The sequence below is a fragment of the Mesoplodon bidens genome, assembly GCF_964165515.1.
Source record: "Mesoplodon bidens genome assembly, chromosome: 7".
NCBI lineage: Eukaryota > Metazoa > Chordata > Mammalia > Artiodactyla > Ziphiidae > Mesoplodon > Mesoplodon bidens.
Window position 1 is genome coordinate 69,866,718 of NC_138164.1, and position 15,227 is coordinate 69,881,944.

Genomic DNA, 15,227 nt, shown 5'->3' on the forward strand with positions numbered 1-15,227 from the left:
GCCCAATTCAAATCCTTCTTCTTCTTCTAAGAAATTCTCCCTAGCAAGTAAAGGGAATTTACATCCTCTATCATCAAAACTAAAGCAAAGAAAAGTACTTCTATTTCTTCTAACTCTCTCTCCCCAAGTGTTCTGTAAATGGTTTATGCTTGTGTCTAGTAGCAATGTGTGGGTTAGGAAATATATTTGTACATTTGACATGGCCTTAAGACCATCTAGTCTACATTTATTGAACGTCTGTAACTTGCCAGAGGCTGTGCCATCTACTGGAATCAATAAAAATAAGATTTGGATTTGCTATCAGAGAGATCACAGCCTTATGCTGTGATCTACACCTTTGAAATGTAAAAATGTACTCATGCTATGAAGGACTCTACTGTTTCTGAAATTCTTTCCTCATAGGGAATATTGGGAATCCTTTAATTCCACCATGTGAGAGTCATTGCTCTAGCTTTAAGCTTGTTATACTATTAAAATCTCAATATAGGTGCAATAACACTTTGCCGTTTTCCTGACATTCAACTTCAATGTGAACTGCTGCATCTGATTTCTTTCAAGAAATAGAAGTAGGTTTTTACTGAGGGGGTGACAGAAAGAGCATGAGGACACTAGAATCCTAGGTACACACAGAGTGTGAGGAGGGAGAGTTCATGGACCAGAAGTGTGGGAAATGGACCAGAGGTTAGCTTCTGCCTGGCCGGAGCAATGTCACTGGGCTGAGATGGGATGATCACCAGAAGGCCAGTGTTCAAGGCTGGCTCACAGAGCTGTGAACACTAGGACTGCTGATGGCACTGTCAAAGAAGGCAGGACCACCTACTACCCCCTCTGTGTCAGGCAGAATGCTGGGTGTTGTGTCCCTGGCACAATTTAAGCCCCATAACGATTCTTTGATGTACGAGTCTGTCCTGTTTTGTAGATGAGAAGATTTAGTTCAGGAAGGCTAAGTAATTGTCCAAAGGTCTCAGAGCCAGTTAGCAGTAAAGCAGGGTTCAACTATCTCTCAGGTTCCAAAGCCAACATTTTTCCTTCAGTTTGCTCTTTGGGAAATAAAGGCATCTAGTCAACTTTAAAGGCCAAATGCTATTCCAAGGGAAATAGTTTTGAATGAATGGCCACTTGAGGACCAGCTTATGACACACCAGATGAAGACAACTTGAATGTGAGAACCAGTTTTATTTCCAACATTTTCAAGAGTAGAAACAAATATTCTCAATCGGATATCCTCTGCAGGGATACTCTCTCCCAAGCCCTGTGGGTGGTCAGCTGACCTCCTGCTGACTAACTACAATGGAGTGAAATGACACCTTATCACTCTGCCCACCTACTTAGCACAGTGAAGAGCTGCAGTAAATGTTTCATAACATGAGAAAATGGAGACTCGATGAGACTGAGTGATTTGTTCAAGATTACTTAGGTGTTATGTGGTAGAAACAGGATTTGAAAACAAACCTGTTAGGTTCACAAACTCTTGCTTTTAGCTAGTGCCTCTTTGAGTTCTGATACATTTTCTGGGGCAACACAGATAAGTCTACATTCATTTCTACAGAAAGGCCTTGCAAATGCTTTAACAGCACAACAACAAGGAGCCAGCATTTATCACATCCTTCCATGTGCCAAATGTGACACTAAACATACATGCATTATTTTGATTCTTTTCCCTAACAGCTCTATAAGTAGGCATTTTGTCGATGAGGAAACTGAGGAAGAGAAGTAAATTGCCCAAGTTCACAATTATAAGTCCAGAGTCAGAATCCAGATCCACTTTTTTTCCTTTGTGTATATATCAGTACTTTTATTTTTTATCTTGTAGAGGTAGTTATAACTTTTTTTTTTTTGCGGTATGCGGGCCTCTCACTGTTGTGGCCTCTCCCGTTGCGGAGCACAGGCTCCGGACGCGCAGGCCCAGCGGCCATGGCTCACGGGCCCAGCCGCTCCGCGGCATATGGGATCCTCCCAGACCGGGGCACGAACCCGTATCCCCTGCATCGGCAGGCGGACTCTCAACCACTGCGCCACCAGGGAGGCCCAGTTATAACTTTTTAAGTAGTATATAAATGAACATAGGTATAATAAGCCAGCCAGAACAAAATAATTAGTATGTATTTAAAGGAATTAGATTTTTTTCTTCTTTTCCAGCTTAGAATAAGAATTTCTATAACACAATAATCACCTACATCATAGATTCTTTCGAACCAAATGGCAACTACATATATATATATATATATAGAAGACAAGTACTGATGCATTAGAGGTACCGAAAACACCCCCTTTGATGAAATCACTTAGGATTGTAAAAAATAGTATCATCCGATATCTGGATGTTAAATAAAAGAGCTGGAGGGCTAAATAAATGGGGGAGTCACTCTACCCACTTTCCTGTTTCCAACTTTTAGGGTTGCAAGTTTATTTGTAGGTTTAACATATACAGTCCCATGCCTACTATTTCTTCTTCAATAACTTCTGGATGGTAGCTTTAAAGAAACTTTAAAGCTTGAGCTCCTTCTGAATTTCCCAAGTGTTTCTGCACTTTTTTTTTTCTTTTTTTTTTTTAATGGGCCTCCTTGTCAGGGTTCAGCTTTACTTTTATAAGTTCTGTAATACTATTCTCTCCCATGGTACAAGGAACACTGAGGAATACTTCTTCATTTATTCCATAGAGGTCCACAGTTGGTAGAAACTGGATGAGTCTCAAAATACTCTGTGTTAAAATGCCTTATGCTAAATCAGCTACAGATAGGCCAGTGGCCCAAGAAGTAGTTAACCCTTGAACAACATGGGGTGAGGGAGGAGTTAGGGGCCCTAGCACTCTGTGAAGTTTAAAATCCACCTACAACCAACAGTTGGGCCCTCCATATACGTGGTTCCTCCGCGTCCATGGTTTTGTATCTGGGAACTCAACCAATCCTGTGTAGATGGTGTGGTACCATAGTATTTACTGTAGAAAAAAATCCACATATAAGTAGACTGGCAAAGTTTAAACCTGGGGGCTTCCCTGGTGGCTCAGTGGTTAAGAATCTGCCTGCCAATGCAGGGGACATGGGTTTGAGCCCTGGCCTGGGAAGATCCCACATACCGTGGAGCAACTAAGACCATGCACCACAACTACTGAGCCTGTGCTCTAGAGCCCACGAGCTGCAACTACTGAGCCCGTGGGCCACAACTACTGAGTCCACGTGCCACAACTACTGAAGCCCATGTACCTAGAGTCTGTGCTCTGCAGAGAAGCCACTGCAATGAGAAGCCTGCTCACCACAACGAAGAGTAGCTCCCGCTCGCCACAACTAGAGAAAGCACGTGCGCAGCAATGAAGACCCAATGCAGCCAAAAAAAAAAAAAAAAAAAAAAAAGTGACTGTTTTAAAGAGGGTGTAGTCAACAATGTCAGTTACTTCTAAGGCGAGAAGACAAAAAAATTGCAGGCTAAAAACATTCATTAGATTTATTCGTTAAGAAAGTCACTAATGATCTTAATGAGAACAGTTTAACTGGAGTTGTGAATATAGAAGATGCACTGCAATAGCTTGAGTCAAGAATGGTAGGTGAGGGCTTCCCTGGTGGCGCAGTGTTTGAGAGTCCGCCTGCCGATGCAGGGGACACGGGTTCGTGCCCCGGTCCGGGAAGATCCCACATGCTGCGGAGCGGCTGGGCCCGTGAGCCATGGCCGCTGAGCCTGCGCGTCCGGAGCCTGTGCTCTGCAACGGGAGAGGCCACAACAGTGAGAGGCCCGCATACCGCAAAAAAAAAAAGAATGGTAGGTGAAGAGAGGACATAGAAAATTAAAAAAAAAAGTTTAAACCTGTGTTGTTCAAGCGTCACCTGTATTGCCTTTCATTTCAATAACCTCACAGGCATTAGCTATCACTTCTTTGCGGATATTTTTCCACTGCACATGATCTTTATCAGCTCCTAAATCTGGGTTCAGATTCTTCAAAGCAATCAGCAATGTTAACTCCACACAGGAACACTTGCGTCTCCACGCTCTCCAAGGATCCACCCATGACAGCTTTCAGGGTGGATATCAAGCTTCTGCCCATCAAGGGAGGGAAATGGGGAGTGTCCAGATTATAGCCACTTCGAATAACACAGTTTGGGAAATTCATTCAACTTCCAAGCTACATAGGTAGCCACTGGATTAGAAACAATAATCATTTTGCCACAGGGACTGGATTGGATAATATGGTAAATCATTAAAGATAGTCACATTCCAGTGGATTAAATTAAGGTGTACTTCTCCTTTTTCCTGGTGTGCATCTGCAGTGATAATCACTAAATTGGAGATTGCAGTGACAAGATAATCTTTGCTGGAAACAATATTTGGCATTTTCATAAAAGGACTGCCAAGTTCAAGATCTAGTGTCTCACCCTTCAATTTGCCTTCATCAACATCCACAAAGGCAAGTTAATCATTCAAGCCTTCTAAAAAATGGTGATAGCACGGGCCATGCCAACTGATCCACTTCCTATAGTGGAGACCTCATTGTGAAGAATGACCTTCTTGAAAGTGAAATTCATCATAAATTCACAGGCGACAGGGGTGAAGGGCCAGCAGAATGCCTGTCGCCTGCAGGGGACACCTAAGCCACCCCCAGGTGAAGAAAACCTCCTACAGCCTGCTCTCCAGCTGACCCTTAGGGCTCCCTGGGTCCAGTTCATGTCTGCTCATGCAAGAGGTGGAGGAAGAGATTGGAGGAAGCCTCTGAAGGTTTACCATCCCCCTCATCTTGTTACTGAGCAAGGTCACGCCCACCACGCAGGGGCCTCCTCGGGGCTTTGCCCAGGCCTCCAGAAAGGACTTCCCCCATGTGCTCAGACTAAGGCAGTCAAGGAGCTTCTTCTCTAGCATGTGAATCCTGGAGTGACGCTTTTACAAACCCGTGTTGGCTTCCATATTTGACATGCATAATAAACCAACCCAGGTCCCTGCAATTATTTATTTTCTATTTTTTAGTGTGGATACCAAGTCATACCCACACTTTCTGACTCCAGAGCCAACAAGCTTAAGCATCACTATAGCTAATCACATCTCCTTTGATCTCACCCTCTTCAGGACATCCTAATTTCTCTTTCACCCTCTGATATATCTTGTACACTAATCCTAGTCTGTTGCTTCTTGATTCCTTTATAAAAATGCAACAACTAGAATGGAACATATAACCCTAGGAAGGGTCTAACCAGTGTGAAGGCCAGAAGCTTGTCCCCTTTCTAGGCACCAGTACTGTATTTCTGTAAATAGGTTCCAGGTAAATTTTTTTTTTTTTTTTGGGTACTCGGGCCTCTCGCTGTTGTGGCCTCTCCCGTTGCGGAGCACAGGCTCCGGACGCGCAGGCTCAGCGGCCATGGCTCACGGACCTTGCTGCTCCGTGGCATGTGGGATCTTCCCGGACCGGGGCACGAACCCGTGTCCCCTGCATCGGCAGGCGGACTCTCAACCACTGTGGCACCAGGGAAGCCCCCAGGTAAATATTTTGACATCATTATCATATGGCTACCTTGGGGTCACCTAAAACCACAAGATCTTTTGCTAAGGAGATGCTGCCATGTGTCTCCATTCTAAATTGGTGCAATTAATTTTGGGAACTGCCTTAGTAAGGGATTTTGTATGTGTGGTAAACCTAAGCAGCCAACAGGTATTTATAGGGTTTGTGCCAGTAGTTTGGTTTCTTATGGCTACTTATTAGATTAATACTTCTTGAACCTCAGTTGTTTTTTTTTTTTCATTGGAAAATGGGAAAAGAATATATTCTCTGCTAATGTCGTGGGAGGTTCAAATGAGATAATGCACAAAATGTAAGGTGATGTTATCACAGATAATCTAGGTTTTAATACCACACCAGAAAGGTAATTATAACCGTTAAACCCATCATCACAGAAACTGTAGCCCACAGGTCCTTTAACTATCCCAAACATAAGATCATCTATCCAGATTTTAACAAGGAAAACATTTTTACTATTCTTTTTTTCCCCCATTTAAAGATGTTCCAAGTTGGCTTTCATTGCCCTCTAGTGGTTGTTATATGGAAGAAATAACTCATTTTTACATTTTTATTTTTAAGATGTCAGGCAGTCTTAAAACATTCTTCAGATACTTTTAGGTTATATACATTCCTGTCAGTTGTAATCCTTAAAGAGCCAACCTATAGGCACAGTTTCTAACATCTTGCCCAGCACAATATAGGTATACAGTATCATGTATTATTTTACTAGGTCTTCACTCAGGATCTACTGACTTAAAATAATTAACTTTATTTATTCATTCATTAAATATTTGTAGGATATCTATTATGTGTCAGGCAAAGAAGATAGACGTTGTCCTGGCTTACAATCTAGTGAGAAAATGGAGTATTAAATATGTTGATACAAATTAGTGTGGTAAATGTTGTGATAGGGAAAGTACTGGGTATATGAGTCTATTAAGAGGGGTACCTAACCTGGGGGCATCTCTGTGTGTGTTGAGAGGGTGGGGTGGGATTCGTGAAAGACTGTGTTTAGAGAGTGTAACAAGTGGCCTGAGATCTAAAGGATGAATAGAAGAGACTTACTCAGGAGAAGGGGCTGGGGAGGGGAGAATGTTTGACGGATTAAATGTAGGTAGATAATGGGAAGAAGGGAGCTTTAGAGATGAGGCCGGACAAGCTAAAAAAAAGCTGTATTGAGGAATTTTAACTTTATTCTGGTGATTAAATTATAACCAACAGACTGAAAAAGCATGAATGCATGCCTTCAATTTCTTTTTTTTTAACCTATTTTTTGATTTTTTTTTGAATTTTTGAAATTTATTTAATTTATTTTTTTATACAGCAGGTTCTTATTAGTTACCCATTTTAGGCACATCAGTGTATACATGTCAATCCCAATTGCCCAATTCATCACTCCACCACCCTTACGCTACTGCCGCTTCCCCCCTTGGTGTCCATATGTTTGTTCTCTACATCTGTGTCTTAATTTCTGTCCTGCAAACAGGTTCATCTGTACCATTTTTCTAGGTTCCACATATATGCATAAATATACGATATTTGTTTTTCTTTCTGACTTACTTCACTCTATGACAGTCCCTAGATCCATCCACGTCTCTACAAATGACCCAATTTCATTCATTTTTATGGCTGAGTAATATTCCATTGTATATATGTACCACTTCTTTATCCATTCGTCTGTCGATGGGCATTTAGGTTGCTTCCATGACCTGGCTATTGTACATAGTGCTGCAGTGAACATTGGGGTGCATGTGTCTTTTTGAATTATGGTTTTCTTTGGGTATATGCCCAGTAGTGGGATTGCTGGATCATATGGTGATTCTATTTTTAGTTTTCTAAGGAACCTCCATACTGTTCTCCATAGTGGCTGTATCAATTTACATTCCCACCAACAGTGCAAGAGGGTTCCCTTTTCTCCACACCCTCTTCACCATTTGTTGTTTGTAGATTTTCTGATGATGCCCATTCTAACAGGTGTGAGGTGATACCTCACGGTAGTTTTGATTTGCATTTCTCTAATAATCAGTGATGTTGAGCAGCTTTTCATGTGCTTCTTGGCCATCTGTATGTCTTCTTTGGAGAAGTGTCTATTTAGGTCTTCTGCCCATTTTTGGATTGGGCTGTTTATTTTTTTTAATATTGAGCTGCATGAGCTGTTGATATATTTTGGAGATTAATCCTTTGTCCGTTGATTCATTTGCAAATTTTTTCTCCCATTCTGTGGGTTGTCTTTTCATCTTGTTTATGGTTTCCTTTGCTGTGCAAAAGCTTTGAAGTTTCATTAGGTCCCATTTGTTTATTTTTGTTTTTATTTCCATTTCTCTAGGAGGTGGATCAAAAAAGATCTTGCTGTGATTTATGTCAAAGAGTGTTCTTCCTGTGTTACATTTAGGTCTCTAATCCTTTTTTTTTTTTTTTTTTTTTTGTGTGTGGCACGCGGGCCTCTCACTGTTGGGGCCTCTCCCATTGCAGAGCACAGGCTCCAGACGTGCAGGCTTAGCGGCCATGGCTCATGGGCCCAGCCGCTCCGCGGCATGTGGGATCTTCCCAGACCAGGGCACGAACCCGTGTCCCCTGCATCGTCAGGCGGACTCTCAACCACTGCGCCACCAGGGAAGCCCTTCTAATCCATTTTGAGTTTATTTTTGTGTATGGTGTTAGGGAGTGTTCTAATTTCATTCTTTTACATGTAGCTGTCCAGTTTTCCCAGCACCACTTATTGAAGAGACTGTCTTTTCTCCATTGTATATCGTTGCCTCCTTTGTCATAGATTAGTTGACCATAGGTGCGTGGGTTTATCTCTGGGCTTTCTATCCTGTTCCATTGATCTATATTTCTGTTTTTGTGCCAGTACCATATTGTCTTGATTACTGTAGCTTTGTAGTATGGTTTGAAGTCAGGGAGTCTGATTCCTCCAGCTCCGTTTTTTTCCCTCAAGACTGCTTTGGCTATTCGGGGTCTTTTGTGTCTCCATATGAATTTTAATATTTTTTGTTCTAGTTCTGTGAAAAATGCCATTGGTAATTTGATAGGGATTGCATTGAATCTGTAGATTGCTTTGGGTAGTATAGTCACTTTCACAATATTGATTCTTCCAATCCAAGAACATAGTATATCTCTGCATCTGTTTGTATCATCTTTAATTTCTATCATCAGTGTCTTATAGTTTTCTGCATACAGGTCTTTTGTCTCCCTAGGTAGGTTTATTCCTAGTTATTTTATTCTTTTTGTTGCAGTGGTAAATGGGAGTGTTTCCTTAATTTCTCTTTCAGATTTTTCATCATTGGTGTATAGGAATGCCAGAGATTTCTGTGCATTAATTTTGTATCCTGCAACTTTACCAAATTCATTGATTAGCTCTAGTAGTTTTCTGGTGGCATCTTTAGGATTCTCTATGAATAGTATCATGTCATCTGCAAACAATGACAGCTTTACTTCTTCTCTTCCAATTTGTATTCCTTTTATTTCTTTTTCTTCTCTGAATGCCGTGACTAGGACTTCCAAAACTATGTTGAATAATAGTGGTGAGAGTGGACATTCTTGTCTTGTTCCTGATCTTAGAGGGAATGCTTTCAGTTTTTCACCATTGAGAATGATGTTTGCTGTGGGTTTGTCGTATATGGCCTTTATTATGTTGAGGTAGGTTCCCTCTGTGCCCACTTTCTGTAGAGTTTTTATCATAAATGGGTGTTGAATTTTGTCAAGAGCTTTTTCTGCATCTATTGGGATGATGATATGGTTTTTATTCTTCAATTTGTTAATATGGTGTATCACATCGATTGATGTGCGTATATTGAAGAATCCTTGCATCCCTGGGATAAATCCCACTTGATCACAGTGTATGATCCTTTTAACGTGTTGTTGGATTCTGTTTGCTAGTATTTTGTTGAGGATTTTTTCATCTATATTCATTAGTGATATTGGTCTGTAATTTTCTTTTTTTGTGACATCTTTGTTTTGTTTTGGTATCAGGGTGATGGTGGCCTCATACAATGAGTTTGGGAGTGTTCCTTCCTCTGCAATTGTTTGGAAGGGTTTGAGAAGGATGGGTGGTAACTCTTCTCTAAATGTTTGATAGAATTCACCTGTGAAGCCATCTGGTCCTGGACTGTTGTTTTTTGGAAGATTTTTTTAAAATCAATTTATTTATTTATTTATGGCTGTGTTGGGTCTTTGTTTCCGTGCAAGGGCTTTCTCTAGTTGTGGCACGTGGGGGCCACTCTTCTTCGCGGTGCGTGGGCCTCTCACTATCGCAGCCTCTCTTGTTGCGGAGCACAGGCTCCAGACGCGCAGGCTCAGTAATTGTGGCTCATGGGCCCAGTTGCTCCGAAGCATGTGGGATCTTCCCAGACCAGGGCTCGAACCCCTGTCCTCTGCATTGGCAGGCAGATTTTCAACCATTGCACCACCAGGGAAGCCCTGGAAGCTTTTTAATCACAGTTTCAATTTCAGTGCTTGTGATTGGTCTGTTCATATATTCTGTTTCTTTTTTTTTTTTTTTTTTGGCGGTATGTGGGCCTCTCACTATCGTGGCCTCTCCCGTCGTGGAGCACAGGCTCCGGATGCGCAGGCTCAGCAGCCATGGCTCACGGGCCTAGCCACTCCGCGGCACATGGGAACTTCCCGGACCAGGGCACGAACCCGTGTCCCCTGCATTGGCAGGCGGACTCCCAACCACTGCGCCACCAGGGAAGCCCCTATTTCTTCCTAGTTCAGTCTTGGAAGGTTATACCTTTCTAAGAATTTGTCCATTTCTTCCAGGTTGTCCATTTTATTGACATAGAGTTGCTTGTAGTAGTCTCTTAGGATGCTTTGTATTTCTGCGGTGTCTGTTGTAACTTCTCCTTTTTCATTTCTAATTTTATTGATTTGAGTCCTCTCCCTCTTTTTCTTGATGAGTCTGGCTAATGGTTTATCAATTTTGTTTATCTTCTCAAAGAACCAGTTTTTAGTGTTATTGATCTTTGCTATTGTTTTCTTTGGTTCTATTTCATTTCTTTTGCTCTGATCTTTATGATTTCTTTCCTTCTACTAACTATGGGTTTTGTTTGTTCTTTCTCTGGTTCCTTTAGGTGTAACATTAGATTGTTTATTTGAGATTTTTCTTGTTTCTTGAGGTAGGCTTGTATAGCTATGTTCCCTCTTAGAACTGCTTTTGCTGCATCCCATAGGTTTTGGATCATCGTTTTTCCATTGTCATTTGTCTCTAGGTATTTTTTTTGATTTCCTCTTTGATTTCTTCAGTGATCTCTTGGTTGTTTATAACATATTGTTTAGCCTCCATGTGTTTGTGTTTTTTACGTGTTTTTCCCTGTAATTGATTTCTAATCTCTTAGCGTTGTGGTCAGAAAAGATGCTTGATATGATTTCAGTTTTCTTAAATTTACTGAGGCTTGATTTGTGGCCCAAGATGTGATCTATCCTGGAGAATGTTCTATGCACACTTGAGAAGAAAGTGTAATCTGCTGTTTTTGGATGGAATGTCATATAAATATCAATTAAATCTATCTGATCTGTTGTGCCATTTAAAGCTTGTGTTTCCTTATTAATTTTCTGTTTGGATGATCTGTCCATTGGTGTATGTGAGGTGTTAAAGTCCCCCACTATTATTGTGTTACTGTAGATTTCCTCTTTTATAGCTGTTAGCTGTTGCCTTATGTATTGAGGTGCTTCCGTATTGGATGCATATATATTTATAATTGTTATGTCTTCTTCTTGGATGGATCCCTTGATCATTAGTGTCCATCCTTGTCTCTTCTAACATTCTTTATTTTAAAGTCTATTTTATCTGATATGAGTATTGCTACTCCAGCTTTCTTTTGATTTCCATTTGCATGGAATATCTTTTTCCATTCCCTCACTTTCAGTCTGTATGTGTCCCTAGGTCTGAAGTGGGTCTCTTGTAGACAGTATATATATGGGTCTTCTTTTTGTATCCATGCAGCAAGCCTGTGTCTTTTGGTTGGAGCATTTAATCCATTCACGTTTAAGGTAATTACTGATACATATGTTCTTATTACCATTTTCTTAATCGTTTTGGGTTTGTTTTTGTAGGTCCTTTTCTTCTCTTGTGTTTCCCACTTAGAGAAGTTCCTTTAACATTTGTTTTACAGCTGGTTTGATGGTGCTGAATTCTCTTAGCTTTTGCTTGTCTGTAAAGCTTTTGATTTCTCCATCGAATCTGAATGAGATCCTTGCTGGGTAGAGTAATCTTGGTTGTAGTTTCTTCCCTTTCATCACTTTAAGTATATCATGCCACTCCCTTCTGGCTTGTAGAGTTTCTGCTGAGAAATCAGTTGTTAACCTTATGGGAGTTCCCTTGTATGTTATTTCTCATTTTTCCCTTGCTGCTTTCAGTAATTTTTCTTTGTCTTTAATTTTTGCCAATTTGATTACTAAGTGTCTCGGTGTGTTTCTCCTTGGGTTTATCCTGTATGGGACTGTCTGTGCTTCCTGGACTTGGGTGGCTATTTCCTTTCCCATGTTAGGGAAGTTTTCGACTATAATCTCTTTAAATATTTTCTTGGGTCCTTTCTCTCTCTCTTCTCCTTTGGGACCCCTATAATGCAAATGTTGTTGCGTTTAATGTTGTCCCAGAGGTCTCTTCGGCTGTCTTCATTTCTTTTCATTCTTTTTTCTTTATTCTGTTCCACACAGTGCATTCCACCATTCTGTCTTCCAGGTCACTTATCCGTTCTTCTGCCTTAGTTATTCTGCTATTGATTCCTTCTAGTGTATTTTTCAATTCAGTTATTGTATTGTTCATCTCTGTTTGTTTGTTCTGTAATCCTTCTAGGTCTTTGTTAAACGTTTCTTGCATCTTCTTGATCTTTACCTCCATTCTTTTTCCGAGATCCTGGATCATCTTCACTCTCATTATTCTAAATTCTTTTTCTGGAAGGTTGCCTATCTGCACTTCATTTAGTTGTTTTTGTGGGGTTTTATTTTGCTCCTTCATCTGGTACATAGCCCTCTGCCTTTTCATCTTGTCTTTCTGTGAATGTGATTTTTGTTCCACAGGCTGCAGGGTTGTAGTTCTTCTTGCTTCTGCTGTCTGACCTCTGGTGGATGAGGGTATTTAAGAGGCTTGTGCAAGTTTCCTGATCCATGCCTTCAATTTTTATTTTAGTTTTAAGAAACATATTTTATTATTTAAAGGGAAATCTTTAGTTATTAGTCATAAATTGTTTGAAACCTTCAGTGCCTCTTTTTATCATCCAAAGTTCTCTCAAACACATATTTTCCTAGAATGTTGGAGCTGGAAGGGACTTCAGACATCATGAATTTCCCTCCTTTCACTTCACAGAGCTTTGAGGGAGTGGGTGGTCAGGTCAGGAATTGGTCAGGTTGCATCGTGTGGCTACCCCTCGGAACTGTTTGCTTTTCCCACCATAGACCAGTGTTCAAATTCCTTAGCCCCGGTCAGAGGCCTGACGAGTCTCCTATTATCTCCTGTCTTGTTGACTCAGATTGTTCAGAATTCTTGAGCACCCCTAGCTTTTCACTTCTGCATCGGACTTCATGCTCTTCGTTTGTGGCCTAATGAAAAGATGGTTTATCTTTGACTTGTGGGGAGGATCTGGGAGGTCTTCTCATTTCTGAGGAGAGCATGAATCCTCCCCAGATCACTGGGTCAGGTTTAGCCTCTTCTCTTGAACTCCGTTTTCTCTCTGTACTTTTCTTATGGCATAACTCTGTGTGGACCTACTCACTTCTTGTAGACTACATGCATCTTGAGGACATGACACATGGCTTAGTCATCACTACATACTGCAGAGCAAGGGAATGCAGGCCCTGAAAACCTCTATCAAGTTTGTTGTAGACAGGGATGGGTAGATAAATGAACAGAGTGGGATATCCTATTTCCTAACAGAAGATTTAAGTAAATATTGGTAAGGGAATGAAAAATATATTACCTTAATAGCTCATTAGCAGATTTTTTTCTCAGGGAAAAAAGAAGTTTAGAAAATACAATGATGAGCTACCTGAGGCGAAAGGAGAGTCTCTTACAAGCAAGGAAAAATAATAGCTGTATTTTTAATGGGAAATGACCATGAATCAGAAGGTAATAAGAGATTAGAGAAGAGAGGTCAGGAAGGGGGGGGAAAGAGAAATCTGGGCAGCATGGGAGAATGCCCAAAGGACTTTAAACCAGAGATATCTGAGGCCCGTTTTAAAATGCTTCGTGTTTGATGTGAACTCACTGCCATCTTTTTGAACTTAGTGGTACTGTCTACTACACAAAGGAGATGTTGTTTATGCTACATCACGCCATTTATGCTTGATACAGAAAGTGTGCTTTCCTGTGAGGTTTGCAATTCTGGGACAACTACCACATATCCATATATGCTGAACATGGAGGCAGATTAAAGAAATGAAAGAAAAATGTAGTTCCCACTCTCCTGAATTCTATCACAAATCTGTGAGTAGAATAATAAAAATACATGAAAAAAATGGTCATAGTTTAGTGCAGTTTCTGTTGCACACAAAACACAAGAGATATAGGCAATAAATGTTTTTGTAGTTTGTATCACAACATCATTTTCAGCATGGTCCATCAGGCACTATTCCCTCCAGGGTAGATTTTGAACAGAGAGAAATAACAAGCAATTAAATTATATGGAAGATTAACTATCGGCCCTTCACTGACCCTTTTTTTCCTTTCCTTCAAGCAAGAGAATCATCGATCAGTCTATGTTCAGGAAGGAGCAACATTTTTCATTTTGAGCTTTTCTCAAGCAGTCTTAGCTCTTAGGGCTCCTGGCTGATCCTTAGCTCTGTAACTTAAAAAAAAATGGGACTCTCATAATATAAAAAAAAAGTAAAAAAAGGCAACTAAGGGAAAAAATTTTCTTTCAGATATTAATTTACTGTTTATTCTCTGAATTATATTTTAAAAGCCTAGCATTAGGATGACAACCAGTTTTAATCCAAATACAATCCACAGTACGAAAACTCAGCAAACAGGCCAGACACCACTGTATACAGTTAGTTCTATGAAAAATCTATTACTGCCATCTTGTGGATTCTCAGGGAATAAGGCCAGTTGCAATGTTCTGTTTATTCTGTCTTGGAGTACTAAGTTCGTATGGCACAGTACGTGAAAATAACTGGGAGAATGTATAAGAAAAGAGCAGCTAAATACCCAATTTTCCATTTAATTTTATCACTTTGAAGGCATTATTTAACTTCTCTGGCTTTAAGAGTGATTTTTCTTGTCTTTTGAGGCTCTCAGGACTAGAGAGTGGATGTTCCCAATGAAAAGAATCCCTGGAGGTCATTTCTCCAGGAGCAGATACTTATGTAAGCCTGGGGACTGAAGAAGGGGGTATTTTCTTCTTTTACTGGTTTGCTGATGTGCAAGTGGGTCCTGACATTCCAAAAGCACAGCAAATAAACAGTATAGAAAGAGCTTCTTCCAGAAAAAAAAATGCTACTCTTGGGATACCATCCGCCAATCCACACTTCAGTCATTGTCTTGTAAGCTTTGCATCTTGGTTTTCTCATTCTCAAAAAACACTTCAACTGGAAAACTGAGGTAATATGTTGGATCATGGATAGCATAGGCAACTTAAAAAAAAATCATCTGAGCATTTCAGGGAAAATTTTGGAATAAACCTTTAAAGGCTTTCCCTTCCGCTTAGGGAAGACTTCTTCAAGTTCTTTCATTTGCTAATTTATTCACCACTTACAAACACCTCTGAGTGCCTAGCACTGGGTTAGGCCCTGGGAGGCAGTTATAATCCAGCCA

General features: G+C 40.6%; 1 protein-coding gene and 1 pseudogene across 7 annotated transcripts in view; both read right to left on the reverse strand.

Annotated features, from left to right (window-relative positions):
• The window catches only part of DLG2 (discs large MAGUK scaffold protein 2), a 1,231,136-nt gene that overhangs the window by 336,924 nt on the left and 878,985 nt on the right, over positions 1-15,227 (reverse strand). The gene's annotated exons all lie outside the window — the stretch shown is intronic.
• LOC308620119 (L-lactate dehydrogenase A-like 6B) lies at positions 2,370-4,655 on the reverse strand (annotated as a pseudogene). Its single transcript has 2 exons — positions 3,819-4,655; positions 2,370-2,701 (listed from the first exon to the last, which is right to left on the reverse strand). The product of its transcript is annotated as an L-lactate dehydrogenase A-like 6B (transcript).